The sequence below is a fragment of the Jaculus jaculus genome, chromosome 20, assembly GCF_020740685.1.
Source record: "Jaculus jaculus isolate mJacJac1 chromosome 20, mJacJac1.mat.Y.cur, whole genome shotgun sequence".
In the NCBI taxonomy this organism is placed as follows: Eukaryota; Metazoa; Chordata; class Mammalia; order Rodentia; family Dipodidae; genus Jaculus; species Jaculus jaculus.
Window position 1 is genome coordinate 18,425,816 of NC_059121.1, and position 22,692 is coordinate 18,448,507.

At 41.4% G+C, this 22,692-nt stretch overlaps 1 protein-coding gene across 2 annotated transcripts in view; it reads left to right on the plus strand.

Annotated features, from left to right (window-relative positions):
- Positions 1-22,692, plus strand: part of Pde4d (phosphodiesterase 4D) — a 1,345,132-nt gene that overhangs the window by 410,746 nt on the left and 911,694 nt on the right. The gene's annotated exons all lie outside the window — the stretch shown is intronic.

Genomic DNA, 22,692 nt, shown 5'->3' on the forward strand with positions numbered 1-22,692 from the left:
GACTTGCCCAGGCGAACTCTTCACATGGAGAAGGAAGAGGTTCACAGAAACAAGCCCAGTACACACGTCCCCTTTCCATTTTCATTACATGTCTCAGGGCAAAACCAAGAGGAAGGTACTCATGGCTCAGCATACCTATATGGAAAAAAAATGGATTCAACATATACTATCCCAAAAAGATAGAAAGAGAGAAATTTTAGGGCTCTTACATCCTTTACTTCACATAACCACCATAGTCCAGACTTCAAACAGGAGAGCATCAAGTAGAAATGTCAAGGTCAATTTTAGCAGCTGCACATGGCACACGAACATTTACCTCCCAGGTATCTATGCACATATAAATGGACTGGCATTGTGGTGGTTTGATTCAGGTGTCCCCCATAAACTTAAGTGTTCTGAATGCTAGGTTCCCAGCTGATGGGTATTTGGGAATTAATGCCTCCTGGAGGGAGTGTATTGTTGGGGGCGGGCTTATGGGCTTTATAGCCAGTTTCCCCATGCCAGTGTTTGGCACACCCTCCTGTTGCTGTGGTCCACCTTCTGTTGGCCAGGGGGTGATGTCCACCCTCTGCTCATGCCATCGTTTTCCCCTGCCATCGTGGAGCTTCCCCTCAAGCCTGTAAGCCAAAATAAATCTCTTTTTCCCAGAAGCTGCTCTTGGTTGGGTGATTTCTAACAGCAATGAGAACCAGACTACAACAGGCATCTATTTCATATCCTGGCCCAAACTAAACTCAGAATTATGGAGCTAATTCTCTTTGCCTAGAGAAGGAGTTTCAAATAGACACAGCCAAGAAACATTTCTACTTCCTTTCCACTTCCTTCCCTCCATCTCTCCTTTACCTTTCTTAAGTTCTGGACCACACATTGTTTACTAATGAGCTCTCATTTGATGTCCATAGATGTTTTTAATCTTCCCATCTATGTCCCTTAGCATAAACCTGGGTAGTCTTGGACACAAAATTCAGCTGGTATATTTATGGGAGTATAAAACTCATTGAGATATGGCCCTAGGGATTCCATCATCCAAAATATGACTAGTTCTAAAGTTAGTAGCCAATAGTTGACAAAAAATAAATTCTGATTCAAGAATGGATTTACTCATCAGGGAGACAGACCTGGTAGCTTTGAGTCATAATTTATTTATAATCCCTCCCAAGTGATATTCAGAGGTGAAGTTTGAGATAAAGAAAAATTCAAGCATTTTTTTATACTTCTTGAAATATACATTAAAAAAAAACTTTGATGTATTCTGGGAGCTAGAAACTTCGAAAAGAAGAATAAAATTCAGGCGCTACAGTTCTAGCAAATCAATTTTCTTCACTGCAGTATTACTGGTGTCAAAGGCAAATGCATGAGGGTTCCAATTGTCCAAAGATTTCGAGAGTAGACGTGGCTTGAATGGCCAGCCACCATGCCAAATGCAGACCACTTTCCATAACTTCTCAGCCTTGTGCTGACCCTGTGCCCTTGCTGATAGTTTCTTTGGCACTTAGATTCGGAAGCAGGAGTCACAAGCTGGCATTGCATTTCCTGAGGAGAACATCCAAGCATTGAGGACTTGTTCATAACAGGAGCAAAGCCAAATTTTAGTGCATCATCCAATTCCTTCAACTTACAAATCTTAGACACTAAGGAGCTAGAACAGTATATAAAATTAAATTAAATTAAATACAATACTTCAAGCTGGAGAGATGGCTTAGTAGTTAAGGGACCTGCCTGCAAAGCCTAAGTACTCAGGTTCGCTTCTTCAGGACCCACATAAACCAGATGCACAAGGGAGCACATGTGTCTGGAGTTCCTTTGCAGTGGCTGGAGGCCCTGGCATGCTCATTCTCTCTTTCTCTCTATCTGCTTCTTTCTTTCTTTCTCCTCTTTCTTCCTTGGATAATATTTTTTAAATGTATAAAAATACAATATTTCTACTCTCATGAAGTGTGTGGGCTATAGGAAAAACAAACCTTATTAACATGTATTTTTTTTTAATTTTTTAAACTTTTATTTTTTATACAATAGGCTAAAAGTAAACATTATTAAAAGATTAAGTTTATATAATACATATGTACAATTTAGTGGTGTTTTCTTTTCTGACAACATGTTGAAACAAGTATTAGTTATAAACAAAAACGATACAGAAGAATTTGTCATAACAATAGTTTAAATTTATAATTTCTTAAAGGTTCACATCTTTGATAAACTAGCAATCCAGTATCATTCTTTTGTAATGAAGTTTACTGTTTGAGGCCCAAGTTTCTTCTTCAAAGGCTAATTTAAATATTTGATGTATAAGTAGCTAGTCTATAAAGAGCACATTTAAATAAATAGATTTCTAGGAATCAGTATACATTTAATATTTTCTGCCTTAAGAAAATAGAAGTTTAGGTCAAGTTATAAACTTTATCACTTTGATACTGTCCTGATCTTAATGTAGGAATTAGAAATAAACCCTAACACTTATGCAAACATAAATAAAGCCTTAGTCATTAAATTAAAAAATTTTAGGGACACTTGGGGTAATAAAGTGACTTCTCATATAAATAGTTAGAAAAGATGCTTAACTTTTATCCAAGTTATGTTATATTACCTATATATCAAAACCGCAAGCGGGAGACAAAGCATTTATCTTGTTTATAATTTCTTTGGTTCTCCCACTGTTTAGAGAACAGTTTAAAAACATCAAATTCATTGATGCCATACTAATTGAAAAATATGGCAAGGTAGATAAACTAGTTGAAAACAGATTAAAATTTGTGTTTGTAAAAAATTTAAGTTTAGCCGGGCATGGTGGTGCATGCCTTTTATCCCAGCACTCGGGAGGCAGATGTAGAAGGATCACCATGAGTTCAAGGCTACCCTGAGACAACAGAGTGAATTCCAGGTCAGCCTGGACCAGAGTGAGACACTACCTTGACAAACAAAACAAAACAAAACAAAATTAAGTTTTAACATAACTTGTTAAAACAGTTGTAGATAAATTAGTCGTCACCTTACTATAAAACTAAGTTTTTGTAAACAAGTTTATGTTTTATTTTCAAGAACAAAATTGCACTGGTTAAGAACATAGGCATTTTGAGAATCTATAAAAGCCAGTTCAAAGTACTGTGTCACTTAATGTACACTTTAAGGTATCACTTGTCTAGTCCATAATGCCAGTATTAAATTCCAAGTTCATCAAGATAAATATAGTAACACTGCATTTAAGAAACACACAAGAACAAACAATTGCCATGGCTGGCTAGTAACCCTCAGAGTGAAATTATCTTTAAACAAATCCTGCTGGGTACTATTGTAGGAAATAATGTTTTATTTAGTACCAAATTTTAAAGGTATTTTTTTGTTGTGCTAGAGATTAACCTAACCCGGGGCCTCATACATGTTAGGTATTTGTGCCAAATTTAAGCAATTGTCATAACAAAATATGGCAGTGTAAAGACCTTAACATCAGACCATTAACATGTATTTTAATGAAATATGCTCTTTAGCATGTAAAAGTTCTACATAATGATGGGTTTCATCATGTCATTTTCATATATGTAGGTAATATATTTTGATTGTGTTCACCTCACATTAACCTCTCCTGTTAGTCTTGAACTCATGGTCTCCATCTTCTTCCCAATTAGCCCCCACTCCTGCTTAGTACTTTTTTGAATTTCCTGTCTTCTTAAACCAATGAGTTTAAGTAGGCTTACTTACAGGAGCATGGGTGAAAGGTTATTTGCAGGTGCATGGGTGACTTACCAGTGAATACACCATTGGAAAGATATCTCAACTACCTCCAGCCACTATTAATTGCCAACAGATCCTTAAGGAGGAATGCAGCTTCATGAACACTTCTTCTGTCCTTGACAGGATATCAACAGGCAGGTTCCTCTGAAGGTCTTCTGAAGGTCATCTCAGCCGCTATGAGTTCATGAGATTAGTGACCACGTCATGCCCGGAAGATAGCGTTCTCCAATTCTGCACCCCTTTTTCTGCCTCTGACGTTCTTTCTGGTCCCATTTCCGTGGTTCTTCTCTGAACCTTAGAGAGGGTGCTATAAATGCCCCACATAATATCTTTTTTAAAAGGATATTGTAAAAGGATGACTACACAGTTAAAAATACTTTATATTAATTGGAACATAATAGGATGTCAGTGCTTAAAATAAATGAGACTTGATCTTGACTTACCTTGTATTTAAATGCATTTCTAGTAAGCTGCCTGCTTCTGTACTATTTCCTCATGATTTGCTTCTTCTGAAACTCGATCCATTAATTTCTTTCTTTGACATATCAGACAAATTAAATATGAGATTCAGTGACCAGAAGAAGGATCTCTGTATCGAGCAGGTGGCATGTCCGTAGCAGAGTACTTTCAGCTACTATGGCTGTGTGTTCTCTTTACTATTCAGAGAAAATCTTGTACTTACCACTGCAGAACAGATGATCTCACTGATGCGTGGAAGATTTATGCATCTAACCTCCCTTCTATTACTAAGAAACACACATCTATGGAAACGTGTGTTCACATTAGCACTAGCATTACAATCTGTTCTGGACAGTCTTCCCTTCACCTGTTTTGTGAGGATGAACATCAGAATAACATAATGGGTTACACGCACAAAGACCTATACCTGCATGGAGAATGCCAAAGCCAAAACAAAATACAATTTATTATTTTCCACTTTCCACGGGTTAAAAAAAAAAGACAAAGCCATTTTAAAGATAAAGGAGTGAATTAAGTGATCTCTAAGGTCTCTTGCAGCCCAAAATTGTGTGCTTCACATCAATTGCTAGGAAATAGTGGCATTAAAGTAGATCTGGGAGCTGTGAGTTAAATTCCATTCTCCCATTGGATTGCAGTTATTTAAGGACAATTCTCTCTTGATCCTCTAGTCCTAAGCTTTACTATTTCCTACACGTGTCTCATTTTACTGAAAAAGCCAGTGAAACATTGTCTGGGTCATATGTAACTTCTGTTTGGTCCAAGGACAATAGCCTGGAATAGTTGACTGATTGAATGAAAATAATTAATTTTATCAAACTCACATCCTATGTAGATATGGTAATTATGTTAGTACAAATGTATTTGTGTGAAACAAATCTTGTTCTATTCTGGACTTGCTATGAACAAGGTCTTAAACTGAATAGCAATAATTTCTTCTTCCTGTCTCCTAAGAAGACACTGAGATATGAAATTATGGGAATGGAGTGTTCTCATTTCAAGAACAGCCACAATAGGCATTAGCTCTAGCAATAATTGTGAATGTTCAGTATTTAAAGAATTGGTAGACTTGGGGCTGGAGTGATGGCTTAGCGGTTAAGAGCTTGCCTGTGAAGCCTAAGGACTCAGGTTCGAGGCTCAATTCCCCAGAACCCACGTTAGCCAGATGCACAAAGGGGTGCATGCTTCTGGAGTTTGTTTGCAGTGGCTGGAGGCCCTGGCATGCCCTTTCTCTCTCTCTCTCTCTCTCTCTCTCTCTCTCTCTCTCTCTCTCTCTCTCTCTCTCCCTCCCTCCCTCTTTCTCTGTCCGTCTGTCGCTCTCAAATAAATAAATGAAATAAACAATTTTTTTTAAATTGGTAGACTATAAAACATAAACTCTCAAGATTTCAACCTTTCTGATTCTTCTTTGGGGCATAATTCTCTGTTTGGCAAAAATTGATTTTTTTTGTTGTTACTGCTGTGGACTTCACACGATCCCTTGGAAAGCATATTTGCAACTTGTTCTCATACCTTCTTGGATTTTCTCCTCTGAAATGCTTTCACATCTATTTATTAATTTTTTTTTTTGGTGTGTGTGGCGAGGTTGTATACATACCATAAGTCACATTGGAAGGACAAAGGAAAGCTTTTGTTGTGTCTGATCCCACTTTCCTCGTTCTTTGAGTCAGCATCTGTCATTGCTCACTGTTATGTGTGCCCGGCTAGCTGGCCGGCAAGTTTCTGGGCGTCTCATCTTCCTGTATCACCCTTCTCTCCCGAGGTGCATCGCAGCATCTGTCTTTCTGCGGGTTCTTGGAATCCAGACTCGGGTTCCGACACTCGCATGACTTTATCCACTGAGCCATTGTCCCAGCTCAACCTGCATATTTTCAATTATTTGTTACATGAATAAAAGCAGGATCCATTAAGCTTGAATCGTTGAATTAAATGAATTAGGGACAAGCACACATGTGCTGACAAACTCAAGGAAGAATGATAGTATACAGAGAAACACAATCTAGACAGCTAGATATCCATCAAGTGCATCTGCTCAAGACCATCCATCTTTGTCCTCGCTACTCAAAGTATGGTTCACAGACCATCAACATTACTGTCATCACACACACACACACACACACACACACAGAGAGAGAGAGAGAGAGAGAGAGAGAGAGAGAGAGAGAGAGAGAGAGAGAGGGATTGAGAGAATGTGAATCTGCCTTTCAGACCATTTAAATACACATTTAAATTTGTCAGGTACTGAGCTCTTTAATCTGAGACTACATAGTGAATTCCAGGTCATCCTGGGCTTGAACAAGCCCCTACCTGAAAAACAAAAATAAACAAACAAAAAACTCATTTTGGGCTGGAAAGGTGGCTTAGTAGTTAAGGCGTTTGCCTGCAAAGCCTAAGGACCCATGTTCAACTCTCCGGATTGCAGATGCCCGAGGTGACATAAGCACTGAAGGTCACATGTGCACACACGATTGTGCACGCCCTCTGGAGTTTGAGTGTAGTGCCTAGAGGCCTGGATGCGCGCTCTCTCTCTCTCTCTTTTCTCTCTCATTAAAAAAAAGTACAAAAGAAATTTAAAGAACTCAAAAAAATGCTGCTGGAAAGATAAAAGTTAGGTACTAAACACAACATTACTTTAAATAAGGTCACTATATTGCATTGTAAAGAAATAACTATGAAAATGGAAAGTACAGCAATCCAGAGGAAAATATTCTAAATAGCTATGTTCTTATGGATGTTTGGAGTAATCTTCTGCAATACAAATTCAACAGAAATCATTAGGGGCGGGACTGATAGATAAGAACATATGTGCCTTAATATTAACTTTATCTGAAATGAGATGAAGATATTTGGAAGGACATCACATGGGGCCTGGAGAGATGGCTTAGCAGTTAAGGCTTGCCAAAGGACCCAGTTTCAATTCTCCAGGACCCACATAAGCCAGATGCACAAGGAGGCACATGCATCTGGAGTTTGTTTGCAGTGGTTGGAGGCCCTGCCACACCTATAATCTCTCTTTGTCTCCCCCCTTCCTTCCTTCCTTCCTTCCTTCCTTCCTTCCTTCCTTCCTTCCTTCCTTCCTTCTTTTTCTCCCTCCCTTCCTCCCTTCCTCCCTTCCTCCCTTCCTCCTTCCTTCCCTCTCTTCTCTCTCTCAAATAAATATTTTTTTTTAAAAAAAGGCATCACAAATTGAAACAGAAGAACTGTATGGCAGATAAAAGGTTGATTGTGTTGTGGGAAACAATAAAAGGGAAACACTTAAAATGTTGAGGGCATGCATACCCTCACAGATAGAAATATACAAAACTAACCATGCCAACCAACCATGGTAATCTTGAGTTCAGTACTCATAAAAACAACGCAAGGGAAAACAACCAAAATACAATTTCCATCCATTAGATTGCTCTAAAAATGAGAAAGCTTGTGTCACCAGCAAAGAAGGAAGGAGCCCTTTTTTAACCTTGCTTAATTTATGCATGGCTATGAGATTTATTGAAAATTCTTTATCTATACCTATGGAGGGCAGTGACTAGAGGCCCTGACACACCCATTCTCTGCCTCCCTCCTTCTCAGTCTCTCTCTCTCTCTCTCTCCCTCTTTCTCTCTCAAATAATAAATAAATAAATAAACTGTTGAGCTATGCATGTTGGGACTATAGATACGTTTTGAACTTTTTTTATTTTTAAAACTTCTAGCAAGCATTTATGATTTATACATTAAAGAATAAATTCATTTTCTCTTATTTATTTTCATCCCCAAATTGTCTATTTTTTATGACTTCTGTATTTCCAATCAAAGTTGGCTATTTTTAACAAACATTAAATTTACTTTGAAATTCATGAAGCATTAGAATTTCAACCAGAGATGCACCCCAATGTGGCAGGTAGATCACACAGCCCAGAATGTAGTCGCGATTGTGTGGGGTGAAGCAGGAAATTACTTGTATCCATATGTATTTTTTGCTGTCTAAGGGACGTGCAATTCTACTTTGCCACCAATTGGTTCAAAGGGATTTTTCAGTTGCTTTGCTACTCTTTTTTTGCAAGATGTAGAAAGGTGTCAAGGGAATGTTTAAGACAACCAGGTGTTAAGGAGAAGAGTCATAGGAAGTAGCAGTCAATCTTTTTTATGTGATTCAGTTCTCAAAGTCCTCAGCTGTCATTTTCTCCATCCACGACAGATAATCCATTCTCCATCAGAACAAGGACCACAGGTGTAGCCTCCATTTAACTGGAAGCTTCCCCTTAAATACTGCTGAAAGTCTTTTCCTTGCTTTCTGTTTGTCTATTTTTTAATTTTAATTTTATTTTTAATTTTACAGAGAAAGGGAGAGAGAGAGAGAGAGAGAGAGAGAGAGAGAGAGAGAGAGAACAGTCACACCAGGGCCTCAGCCATTCGCCACCTAGTGGCCAAGTGAGAACTTGCGCTTCCTCACCTTTGTGTGTCTTGGCTTATGTGGGATCTGGAGAGTCGAACATGGGTCCTTAGGCTTCTCAGGCAAGTGCCTTAACTGCTAAGCCATCTCTCCAGTCCCCTTTTCCTCTCTCTTTTACCATTGCAAACTGGTTATCTACTATAACCTAGGCAAAGGGGTCAATCTTTAGAAACTCCCTACAAATCTTTTGTCTAATTATCTGTTGCCACCTGTGCCCCCCAAAACTGTCAGCTTAAAACAATAATAAAAATCTCATTATGCTCACCTCTTCCATGGGTCTGTTATTTGAGACGCACTCCCCCAAGGAGTTCTAGCTCAGAGTACAGAGAAGTTAGCCATCAAGACCCGAACGGGGCTGAAAACTCTCTTTCAGTATGATTCTCTCACGTGGCTGACATGTTGGTGCTGGATCTTGGCAAGAAGGTTTAGCTGTTTGCCACGTTGCTTTCTCCACAGGGGAGTGAAAACCATCCTTAAGCTATTTTACAGAGGAGTACTGGTCCAAAGGAGATTAAGGGAGAGGCCACTAGAGCCCTTTCTTCACTAAGATAAGGCTTGTCCATTGTGGAAAACAAGTATATATATCAGGGGATGGATGCCAGGATATGAGGAGAATCATTGAGTGATATCGTCTAGTTACCAGTGGAAAAGATATACCTGGTACTGAATAATTTCTATCTGTTCACATGTCAAATACACTCACATCTCCTCGTGGACTCTAGCCTTCCTTGACCATGGAATCAGGTCGGAGTCCATTATCATGTCATATAAGCGACAGGTGTGTTAGTTTTCTACCAACGTGGAGCGACATACATGAAAGTCGTCCTCACTTATGGCCTCACACGTGCGGGCCAGGGCTCTGGGTTCAGTGTCCTCAGCTCCGGAGCCAAGGAGAGCGAGATCACAGTGCGAGCTGTGGCTGTGGCTCTCAAGTAGAGCTGAGAGCTATTAGTTAAGCTTCATTCGGGTTGTGGGAGGAATTGCTACTCAGTTACGTGTTGCTGGGAGTGTGGGATTTCTAAAGGCCGCGTGCCCCCCGGGGTTGAATACCCCTCTCCACCACACAGCAGTGTGTCCTTTGAAGAACAGTGGTCAAACTTCTCTGTTGCTTGGTATTTCTTATCTGTCTTATTTTTTGTGAGCAGTGAGACAGAGAGAGAATATGGGTGTGCTGGGGTCTCTAGCCACAGCAAATGAACTGCAGATGCACGTGCCACTTTGTGCATCTGGCTTTATGTGGATACCAGGGAATCAAACCCGTATCGTTATGCTTGGCAGTCAAATGCCTTAACTGCTGAGCCATGTCTCCAGCTCCTTTTGAAAGCTTTTTTTTTTTTAAATTGAAAATTTCCGTAACTTTGCACACTATATCATGAGAATAGTCTCCTCTTATGACCCTCCCGCTTCAGTCTCTCCAATCTTCCCTCCCCTGAATCCCTCCTGCTTTCCAACTAAACTATCTTGTAATTTGATGCCATAGTTTTATTTCACCCCTCCTGTTATGCGGGTCTCACGAAGGTCTTGTCAACCATTGTGAGGTCATGGATATCAAGGCCACTCTGTGTGTGGATGGCAGCATTGTAAGCAGCAGCTCTTTCCTTGGGCTCTTACATTCTTTCTGCCACCTCTTCCTTCTGCAGTGGTCCCTGAGTCTTGAAGCCTTTGTCACAGATTTTTAAAAATATTTTATTTATTTATTTATTTGTAAGCGGGGGGGGGAGGGGAGGGAGAGGCAAAGAGAGAAAGACAATGGGTGTGCCTGGGCCTCCAGCCACTGCAAACGAACTTGAAGCCTTAACTTTTGAGTCATTACAGTGGTGACCACCATCTCAAAAGAGAAGCTTTTCTAACCAAAAAATGAGAATAGCATTAATGTATGGGCGTAAACATATGCATGCCCACCAAACTCTACCTTTGACCCTGAATTCTATATCCACATGTAAAGATTTCATGGGATTTGATAAGCCCTTTTAGTTAAAGTCAGCTGATTTGAATCCAAAATTATCTATGCACAGTACTTTTTGCCTTGTGTTATACCAGGACTAAGGGTTAGCACACAAGGGGTAGAAATTAGTTGAGGTCCATAAGGAGGTAGAAATTTTAGAATCTCTCAAACATACCAGGACTAGTTGCTAACAAGTCTGGATTCATTCATTGTTATTATGTAATAAACTTCCTCAAAACGTAGCAGCTCAAAATAGAATAAATAATAATAAATAATAAATAATAAACTGGCCTGAAGAGTCGGCTTAGTGGTTAAGGCACATGTCTGTGAAGCCTAAGGACCCATATTCAACTCTCCAGGTCCCGTGTAAGCCAGATGCACAACATGGCACAAGTGTGCAAAGTCACTTATGCATACAAGGTGGCTTGATCACAGTGTCTGGGGGCCCTAGCCCACCAATTCTTTCTCTCTCTCTCTCTTTCATAAAATAGGCCAGTCTGTCTGTCTTGTCTACAAACAAATAGATTAACCTGTCTACTCCCAGTTCTGTGATTCAGGAACTCAAAAGGATCTTGGTTAGCGTTTCTCGGTTGGTGTATGCCAAGCAGTCAGTCCGTGTCGCCAGTAGTTGGGACCAGAGGATGCCTATCTGAGGTGTTTTGCTCACATGATAATCCCCATAGGTACTGACTGTTGATTGAAGTTCTCGAAGTATGCTGATCCCTAGGCTGCACGGGTGAATGTGTGGCTTGGTGTGAGCTTCTGCTGGACTGAGCCAACGGAGAGTAAGGGGTTCGTTGCTACCTCCTGCAGGACCCTGCCTTCCACAGGGACACACCATCGCCTCTGCCGCGTCCTGCTGCTCTTACAAATTGGTCACGCTACAACATAGGTATGACCATGGACACCAGGACTTACCACCCGAGTCACCCTGAGGGCTGGTCCTTGGACCTGCAAAAAACAACAGCAACATAATAAAATATCAGTATAGGAACGCGGTGTTGAGATTTTCTCTCACACTTACTGCGTCTGTCTTCCGGGTTCTCGCTTCTCACATGCCCTTGCGCAGCTCCACATTCGTGATGGTTCCTATGGGTGACTCTCTTATAACACGCACAGTCGAGTTTAGAAACACACCCTGTCCTGTTTTCTAGCCAGTGAGGTCAAGTCCTTAGCAGGGCATTCTGGTCCATGATCTGCCCAAGCATCACTTTCACGTCTTCTCATCCCCCCCGCACACACACACAGACCACCTCTCCAACCATTGTTATGTTCCACTCATGAGAACCTCTTATTTTTCCAAAACATACTTGACTTCTTTATATCACCATGTCTTTGCTTTTCCTATTTTCCCTGCCTAGAAGAAGAACAAAAAGTAGTGCCGATGCGTGTCCTAAAAGCTATGATGTGACCATGATAAATTATACATTGGGGGATGGAGACATGGATTAGCGGTTAAGCACTTGTCTGTGAAAGCCCAAGGGCTCTGGTTCGAGGCTCACTTCCCCAGGACCTATGTAAGCCAGATGCACAAGTATATGGAGTTTGTTTGCAATGGCTGGAGGCCCTGTCACACCCATTCTCTCTCTCTCTCTCTCTCTCTTTCTCTCTCTCTGCCTCTTTCTCTCTCTGTCTGTTGCTCTCAAATAAATAAAAATAAACAAAAAATATTTTTTTTAATTACACATTGCATGGTGCAGTTTCATTACCACCCTATGTGGGAGCCCCGCTTGCCATTCTTGTTCTACAAAACGGGCACTTGTAACCCTGTTATATAATGAGACAGAGCCTCCTAGAAGAGTTTGCAGTTTCTGCTATGACACTCTTGGTATTTTCCATGCAACTAACTTGTAGCAATTATCGTCGCTTTGCTGGAACAAACATCCCACCAGAAGCAGCTAGTGGGGGTGAGGGGGAGATTAATTTCAGGTTTCCAGATCCCAGGGGAAGCTTCTTCATGGTGGAAGAAGCTGGCTCACTCTATCAGGCGTCCACAGCAAGAGACCAAAGCTAACACCAGCCAGCACAGACGGCCGGAGCTGGCCCTCTGTATATGTCATAGTGCTGAACCCAAGATGCACCCCTAGCGCAACACCTCCCCCAGCAGAGCTCCACCTGCTGAAGACGAAGTGGGAAGGTTTAAGCAAAAATACCCGAGTCAGGCTGGAGAGATGGCTTAGCGGTTAAGCGCTTGCCTGTGAAGCCTATGGACCCAGGTTCGTGGTTCGATTCCCCAGGACCCACGTTAGGCAGATGCACAAGGGGGTGCACGCATCTGGAGTTCGTTTGCAGTGGCTGGAGGCCCTGGTGCGCCTATTCTCTCTCTCTCTCTCTGTCTCTCTCCACCTGCCTCTTTCTCTGTCTGTTGCTCTCAAATAAATAAATTAAAAAAAAATACCTGAGTCTATGTGGGGGACATCCATTTACATTCAAAACGCCACAATACAAATTTTATTATTCTGACTCATGAGTTAATTTTTCAGTGCGCCTGAGCAATTTATTTGAATCTCACATTTTAAAACGTGTGTATGTTGGAGTAACGTATGTGTGGGAGATAGGTAGAGAATAGAAAGGGGAAGTGAATAAATCTGAACTTTGATTTTATTTCCCGAGGCAAATGGGGTATAATAAAATATGTCAGTCTGTTGAATGATCAACCCATCAATCAGTTTAGAGCTTCAGCATGATAATGGGTATATTCTGTACTCTTCTCTCTTCACTAACTTTTTTCCTGTGCTTTCACGACCAGCTCAGTGGCTTCATGTTGCCAAGGAAATGTATCTCCTGCCCCTAGGTACTCAACACGGAACATCAATATCACATTTTCAAAATGGCTTGCTTTTAGCAGTAAATCATATAGTACCCAGTCAAACTTAAAGAACTCAAAAACGCAATCTCACATCATAATAAAAAGAATCAAGATTTATAAAAGAGTTTTGAAATATATTCTATTCAGTCAACATTTCAGAACTGTTCCCATAAAACAAACAGAATAAATAATTGATAAAATGTCACGGCACTTAGGCATTGCAAGGTACTTTATTTTCCTCTCAATTTGCTTTACTAAATTGAAAATATATTTATGTTTATTCCCTTTCAGGTCAGTTAATAAAAAAATAAAAAAAACCTTGCTGATTGTAACTAAAGAAATTTGACACTGAGAGAATTCAAGCTGAAAGTCTTTTTTCTTCTAAAACAACTTAATTTAAAAATACACAAAAAGTAGCCGGGCGTGGTGATGCAAGCCTTTAATCCCAGCACTTGGGAGGCAAAGGTAGGTGGATCACTTTGCGTTGTAGGCTTCTCTGAGATTACACAGCAAATTCCAGGTTAGCCTGGGTTAGAATGAGACCCTACCTCAAAAACCAAAAAAAAAAAAAAAAAAAAAAAAAAAAACGCACAAAAGGTAGAAGGTTGTGTTCATTCATTAAACAGCCTACTTATATAATGAGTAAATGGAATGACCACAGAGCACACCTGTGCACATGCATGTGTGTGTACGCGCGCACACACACACACACACACAGAGAGAGAGACAGAGAGAGAGAAAGAGAGGGAGAGAGAGATGAACTCTAAATTTTTTGTGGTATTTTATTGATGCTATGAAACTTGTTTTCATGTTGCTTTAGGATTTTTTAAAAAATATATTCTGGGCTGGAGAGATGGCTTAGCGGTTAAGCATTTGCCTGTGAAGCCTAAGGACCCCGGTTCCAGGCTCGGTTCCCCAGGACCCATGTTAGCCAGATGCACAAGGGGGTGCACGTGTCTGGAGTTCATTTGCAGGGGCTGGAAGCCCTGGCGTGCCCATTCTCTCTCTCTCCCTCTATCTGTCTTTCTCTCTGTGTCTGTCACTCTCAAATAAATAAATTTTAAAAATTTAAAAAAATATATTCTTATTTTCAAAGTTGCATCTCAATAGTTCAAAATTACATAAATGAAACAGTTTAGCCATGGCCCATAACATTCAATACTTTGAGAATAACTTCTATTAGATGAAATATTTCTTGAAAAATTATTCTATTTTTTTTTTAAGTTTGTCAGATGAGTATATATCGTGATGACTTTAAATGAAAAAGAAACGGGATTTTCCTTCTGGTTAACTCCTTCTACCTACCTGCTGGTTAGAGCACCACATTTAACACAATTTAGATCTTAATCTTCCACATATTTTCTGCGTTACAGATGATATTTTTATTCACCCATTATCTTCTTTTAAAAATTAACTTTATTAATAGCCATCCTAATGCGTGTGAAGTGGCACGTAGACTTTGACTGGTTTTATTCACTCTTAATCCTGTTATTAGAGGTTATTTATTGCTAGCACTTTGGTATATGTTTTTATCTTTTATGCATCTTTTTTTTTCTTTTTGAAACTAGAGTCCTAGGGTACAAGCAGTTTGATCATCTGCATTTCATAGGACTTCTCTCTGTCATTAGAAATTCTCTGGGAACATCGTTTGTCAGTGGTTATAAAATCTGACAGAAGGAAAAAAATATCCCACTGCATGATGTGTCCATTTTACTTACATGCTGGCACAGCCGAAAGAATTCATTTCACACCATCTACCCCGTAAAACAAAGGGAGGCTAGCCTGTGACAGGAATGCTTGCAGACCACGAATAATACTGCACCAGAACCATCATATTGCACTTTAAGAACCAAATTCACTTGAAATTACATTGACCAGCATTTTTAAAAAATTATTAATTTGGCCTATTAGAGATCCTGAGGCAATGATCAATCACTGGAAGTATTTTTTCCATATATATTATATTTCTTAGATAACATTTTCAGAATAGGAAATAGCCTTGGGGATTAAAACAAAAATCAAACAGATTGCATCACTGGAAACATGCGCAAAGTTAAGTCTTGCTTTCCTTGAAAGAGCCTTTTTTTTTTTTTTTTTTTGGTTTTTGGAGGTAGGGTCTCACTCTAGCCCAGGTTGACCTGGAATTCACTATGTCGTCTCAGGGTGGCCTTGAACTCACAGCGATCCTCTTACCTCTGCCTCCCGAGTGCTGGGATTAAAGGCGTGCGCCACCACGCCGGGCATAGGAGAACCATTTCTTATGCTGTTCACCAGTGGATCTCAAATGCATTTGCGTGTGGTCCACTATAAAGATTCCAATTATAATCTGGGCATTATGGTGCACGCCTTTAATCCCAGAACTCAGGAGGCAGAGGTAAGAGGATCGCTGTGAGTTCAAGGCCACCCTGAGACGACATAGTGAATTCCAGGTCAACCTGGGCTAGAGTGAGACCCTACCTCCAAAAACCAAGAAAGAAAGAAAGAAAGAAAGGAAGGAAGGAAGGAAGGAAGGAGGGAGGGAGGGAGGGAGGGAGGGAGGGAGGGAGGGAGGGAAGGAAGGAAGAAAGAAAGGGAAAGGAAAGGAAAGGAAAGGAAAAGAAAAGAAAAAAAAAAGAAAATATTCCAATTATATATCATGAAACTAAAGGCTCATGATGGGATACCTGAGCCATATATGTGGTATTTACGCTCGTCTCACCACGAAGCTGTGCTAAAAAGCTTAAGATACTGATTTGTGGCAGAGGACTTGGCACCGCCTCAGTTGTTTTATGTAATTTGGCACAAGTCAATGGTTTCAGCGGGGACTTTCAGATCAGACTTCTGTCAAATCCGCCATATGGAGTCACTGGGCTGGGATGATTAAGATTATCCTGGTGGCTTGCCTGCTTTAGGAATTGTCATGGCTCTCCAGGATTTTTGCTTAACACGAAGAACACAATGTGGATGGGGTGGGGGGGGGGGGGCCCGACATCTCAGGGAAGAGAAACAGTTTGATACCTGGGAGTTTGAGACACTTTTCATTTCTAAGAGATTCTACGGTGTGAAATGAACTTCCCTAGCAATCCATGCAGCTCCGTCGTCCCTGGAATGGGTCTTTTTGTTTGGCTTCCAGCCACCAGAATAGTGCCTTCCTCATGCACCAGACTTCTAGCACTGCCCACAGCCCACGTCCCTATCCGTTGGTGGCCATCCTGAAGAGTTCTTTGGACACGGCTAAACAGACAGAACTGTAGTATTTTTAGCATCAAGCTTTATTGTCATTACGTATTGTAGGTCCATTTCTGGGCTGACATATTCCATGGGATCATGATGTGTCATGGAGAAATGGCAGGGGAAGATGATGATGTGAACATCTCAGAGAAAGAAAGAGATGAGGGAGAATCCAGTTGTGTGTGTGTGTGTGTGTGTGTGTGTGTGTGTGTGTGTGTGTGTGTGTGTGTTTGATGTGTTATTCTGAATACTAGAAAACACTTCCTCTTCACAATTCTGATTTCTTTTATTTGTCTTTTTTAATACTTCATTATTTATTTATTTATTTGACAGAGTAAGGGGGAGAGACAGGGAAAGAGAGAGAATGGGCGCGCCAGGGTCCTCCGGCCACTGCAAACAAACTTCAGACGTGTGTGCCCCCTTGTGCATCTGGCTAAAGTGGGTCCTGGGGACCTGCACCTGGGTCCTTTGGCTTTGTAGGGCAAATGCCTTAGCCGCTGAGCCATCCCTCACATCCCCACAATTCTTATGTCTAACAAAGGCATGCGCCTTCTTAATTATATTTTCTTTAAAAAACATCTTATTTATTTACAAGCAGAGAGAAATAGACAGAGAGAAAAGGTGCGCTAGGGCCTCCAGCCACTGCAAACAAACTTGAGATACATGCACCACCTTGTGCATCTGTCTTTACCTGAGTACTGGGGAATTGAACCCTAAGTCATTAGGCTTTGCAGGCAAGAGCCGTAATGATGGAGCCATCTCACAAGCCCTCCATTATGTTCCTTTAAGCAACATCCTCATTTGGATGAATATTCCCTCCTGCCTCTCACCTTTGAAATTCATGCTCACATTCTCACGCCGCCACCACTGAAAGTAAGATAAGCTCCTTTTGCTTCTCAAAGTTTATCAAGAATTAATCTAATGACCGAGCTAGAAGTTGAAAACTGGGACCTCTTGCTCCTATTCTGGATTTTATTTTAAAAGCCCAATATGGCAGTCCACGGAGTTTACATACAAATCCAGCTTTGCTTTTTCTCTCGAAAACAGCAGGCTCACCTGCTGACGTGCACCTGCGTGCTGAAGAGCAGCTTCTCCTTCTGGGGGGCTGGCAGTCTGCCTCAGTGGGGGCTCCGTGGACTTGTGTTCTGCTTTTGCATCCGCACTGACTCACAGAGGCATCTTAGCTTTTTGTTAACTTCTCAATTGCATTATGAGATGTACCCCAGAAAAGGAATCCCATACGCTGTAAGGGACATTTTAAAAAAGTATTTATTTATTTGAGACAGAGAGAGACAGAGAGAAAGAGAGAGAGAGAGAGAGAGGGAGTGAGAGAGGGAGAATTGGCACGTCAGGGCCCCCAGCCACTGCAAATGAACTCCAGACGTATGTGCCACCTTGTGCATGTGGCTTACATGGGTCCTGGGGAACCGAACCTGGGTCCTTAGGCTTTGCAGGCAAGCTTCTTAAACATGAAGCCATCTCTCCAGCCTGTTTCAGAGACATTTTTAGCAGAGTAGGGAATGCCGGGAAAACAACTTCGGGTCACAGGAGAAAGTTTTCTGAGAAGCAATGATAACTTGTTATAGCAACGTGGTCCATCCATCACTGGATACGTGTGAGAGCTTGCTGGCCCCCGTCTCAGGCATCCCATGAGCTTGTTCAAATTGCGTGAGTTATCCAAACCTGGACGTGAAAATCTATAACCTCAGCAACTTGCGAGGCTGAGGTGGGAGGATCACAAATTAATGGCCAGACTGCCCATCTCTGGGGATAAAGCTCATGCCTGGCATGCATGAGGCTGTAGAATATCTAGCACCAGGGAAAGAGAAACAGAGAGAGAGAGGAGAGATAGCGAGAGGCCATAAACTAATTCCCACACCACTCCCCACCCCGTCAAATGTTGAGAAATCAGAATTTCTAGGAGGAAAAAAACAAACATCTTAGTTGACTTTTACAAAACAAAGTAAGAACTGTGGTATGCTTCCCTTTGCCAAATAACTCCTGCTAGGGACAATGGAGGAGGCTCCTAGGAAATAATTTTAACTCACCAATCCAACATTGAGGAAGACACAGAATTTTGCCACTTGAAAAGTCAATCAATATGGACCTTTTCTTAGTGTACCCTACGTTAAATCAGTTCCTACTATAGATGAAAAACAAAATTAAGCATTTTTTAAAAGAGAGATCAGGGAGGGGCAGGGGGAGAATTGGCATACAAGGGCCCCAGCCACTTCAGTTGAACTCCAGACACTTGTGCCACCTAGTGGGCATGTGTGACCTTGCGCTTGCCTCACCTTTGTGTGTCTGGCTTAAGCGGGATCTGGAGAGTTGAACATGGGTCCTTAGGCTTCATAGGCAAGTGCTTTAACCTCTAAGCCATCTCTCCAGTCCAATTAAGCTTTTTTTTACATACGAGACAGAAAAATTGGATTTGGGGTTTTTTGTTTTTTTAATTTTTTTTCCTTGTGATCAAAGTTAGGGCATCCTTAGGCCTTTGTATTTATTTGTGCTTGCTATCTTAATTTTTATTTATGTGTAACTGAAACAGAAAACACCTTGTTTTGTAATCTCTGAGAGGATATACTTGATGTCATTAGCATGTACATTATGTTCATCTCCCCTAAGCTCAGATGAGTCACCTCATAACCACACTCAAAACCCACTTCTTGGATCTTGTCAGCTTTGAAACCCAGTGCAACAAATTGTTTTCTTCAGAGGTAATCAATAAATGACAAATTATCATAAATCTGCAGTTTTATTCACTCAGATTTTTTTTTTGTTGACATAAAAACTCACAAGGCTGTGCAATAAATTGTATATGGATTCAAGTTCTGTATCCACACAGCTAACGCACACATGAATTATTCAGTGTGAAATTTGCTTCGGTAGTCTTCCTAGGTCACCTTGATGTGTGTGACCAGTTTGAGATAATATGCTAAATGTTAGACGTTATGGGACATTCACTGGGCTTTATTCAAACCATGTCCTATGCTGGTAAATCCATTGTAATTCTGGCATCATGACTGTGTGTTGCCTAGCTTCAAATGTCCCTGTGTATTTTAGCCATTAAGCAAAAAATGTCTTTGCCACTCTGATCCTTAGTATTGACTGCGCAAGTGAGTGTAAGAGGCAAATGCTGTTGTCTTTGCCGTGGCTCTGGTCGGGGGAAGTAAAAAGGAGCTGGGTTTATAAATGGGCAGAGTCAAGGGAGCCACCCTGGAGAAAAGACCTCAGGCTGAGACCTGCAGGATAGGTGGACGTGGCTGCAGGCATGCGATAAAGGGAATACTTGAGTTTTCAATTCATGAGCAGCAAATGATTACCAGCACAGTGGCTTTAAGCAATGTGGATTTACTACCTTAGCTTCCCTGAGTCAGGAGTCAGGCTTAGCCGAGCTACTCCCTTAGGGCCTAGGTCAGATGTTCTGTGTACTCATTCACAGTATTTGTTTCTGGATTGAGGTCTGTTCCAGGCTTCACTAGAGTGTGGGCAGAGTTTGGTTACTGTGCCTTTAACATTATTTATTTATTATTTGCAAGCAGAGAGCAATGGAGAGAAAATGGGCACACCAGGCCCTCAGCCACTGCAAACAAACTCCAGATGCATGCACCACTCTGCATCTGGCTTTACAGCTTCACATGGGTACTGGGGAATTGAACCTGTGTCATTAGGCTTTACAGGCAGGTGCCTTAACCACTGAGCCATCACTCCAGCCCCCTCCTATGCCTTTAGACTTGGTTTCCACTCTCAGGATGACCGTTACTCGGTGGTCACTTCAGTTCCTAGGTCTACTTAGCAGTTCCCCACCCTCATGTAGACCTCCTCAGGATATCACTGTAGAGTCATTCAAAGATAATGTATTTCTTTAGGAAGGTTACAGTTCCTGTTTATGGACTACCTTAATAAGTAACTCAGGCCCTCCCAAAATAGTGATTCTTTTGATTAATCAAAGCTCAACTCATCCAGGACCCTTGATTATATCTGTAAACCTCCTTCTCCTCCGTATTCTGTCACAGACCTGTAAAGTTCGGGAGTGACCGAGACCACGGAGACCACTACCGCTCTGAGGCGAAGATGGACGCTTTTATTTGGGGAAAACACAAGCTGCCAGGACTGACTCTCAAGAGCGGAGCACAGCCAACCTGAGATATCAGATGGTGGGCTTTACAGACTCTTCAGTTGGGGGAAGGTGAGGAAGGGAAAAGAACTCCTTTGTTCTTTACATGAGCCATTTCACATGGCTAAGGTGTGAGACCAGAACAGTGAGCAGGCAACTGATTTATGAGATAAGAGGGCAGGAAACCTAGACCTGAGGCCTTGTTAGGTGAGGAAAGGATAATGGCTGGGTGGTCTCTTGAGGAATGTGGATGACCCACTTCCTATGTCTCTGTCACCACATGGTGACTCCGTTTTTGGGAGCCTGTCCTGACCTAACAGTAGCCTAAGTGTGACTTAAGGTCATGCTTCATGGCCACTCTCTTCCTAAACAGAAGGGAGGGAATTACATGGAGTGTGTACACATGGAGACAGGAATATTGTAGGTTATATTAACAAGGTGTTAATACAAGGAAGCATGTCCCAAACAGAAAAATCAAGGCATTGAAAGAGAAGGAATTGAAAAAATATATATAAATATTTACTGCCGCAGGGTATGACCAGACCAAACCACAGCAAATATGCGTGCATGCTTGGGCTAATGGCTTCCACAAGTTCTCTAAGACAAATAATAAATGACCACTTCAAGGTTGGAGAGATGGCTTAGCAGTTAAGGAGCTTGACGGCAAAGCCAAAGGACCCAGGTTGGATTCCCCAGTACCCACTTAATACTAGCTGCTCAAGATGGTGCTTGTGTCTCAAGTTTGTTTGAATGGCTAGAGGCCTTGGGTCAACCATTCTCTCTCTCTCTCTCTCACTTTATTTCTTAAATAAAAAAAATAATATCTGTAAAACATTTTGAAATATGAAAATCACACTAACAATTAAATAAGAAATGGATGTGTGTGTGTCTAAAATCATAAAATATTAGAAGCAAATCCATGTGCTAACCATAAATGTTGCTGGGTGGGAAATTTTGGATAATTTAGTTATTTTCTATTTGTATTTTTAGTATACTCTACAACAAATATGTATTTTCTTATGATACTATTAAGCTAGGTGTGATGGTACATGCTTGCAATCACAGCATTGGACATGCTGAGGTGGGAGAAATCACTGTGAGTTCAAGGCTAGCCTGGACTACAGAGAGTGAAGCTGCCTAAAGCACACACAGAAAGAAAGAAAGAAAGAAAGAAAGAAAGAAAGAAAGAAAGAAAGAAAGAAAGAAAGAAAGAAAGAAAGGGAGAGAGAGAGAAAGAGAGAAAGAAGGAAAAGGAAGGAAGGAAGGAAGACAGAAAGAAGGAAAGAAAGAAAAGAAAGGAAGGAAGACAGAAAGAAAGGAAGAAAGAAAGAAAGGAAGGAAGGAAGGGAGGGAGGGAGGGAGAAGGAAAGAAAGAGAAGGAAGGAAGGGAGGGAGGGAGGGAGAAGGAAAGAAAGAGAGAGAGAGAGAGAGAAAGGAAGAAAGAAAGAAAGTAAGAGAGAGAGAGAGAGAAAGGAAGGAAGGAAGGAAGGAAGAAAACCTTTACTCCTGGGAGTTGCAGAGACAACTCTAAGTAGAGCCGTCTTTGGAGTTGTAGCTGTTAGGTTTGTAATTTAGGGGGAAAAAATAAAAACAACACTGATCAAAAAAGCTGATGGAAAGAAAGGGTTTATCTCAGGCTTACAGTTTTGAGGGGAAGCTTCATTGTGGAGGCAAAAGCTGGCTCACTTCATCCCGCATCCGCTGCTGGGAGAGAACAGTAAGAGTCGACTGCCTCTGACCCTCCAGTGGGCTAGACTGATCAACCAAGATCTTCCCCCAGCAAGGCGTCTCTCATAGCCAGGCTCTGCCTCCTGGAGGGGATGCCAGCTGGGCACTAAGTAGGCAGCTATGCACAAACAGAGGCTCTAGGGGACATTTTCATTTAAAACACTCCAAGAGTCATTTTCAAAGGAGGAGGGGAAGGAAGAAGAGAAGGAGGAGGAGGAAGAGTCCTTAGACAACAAAATGGGAATTTC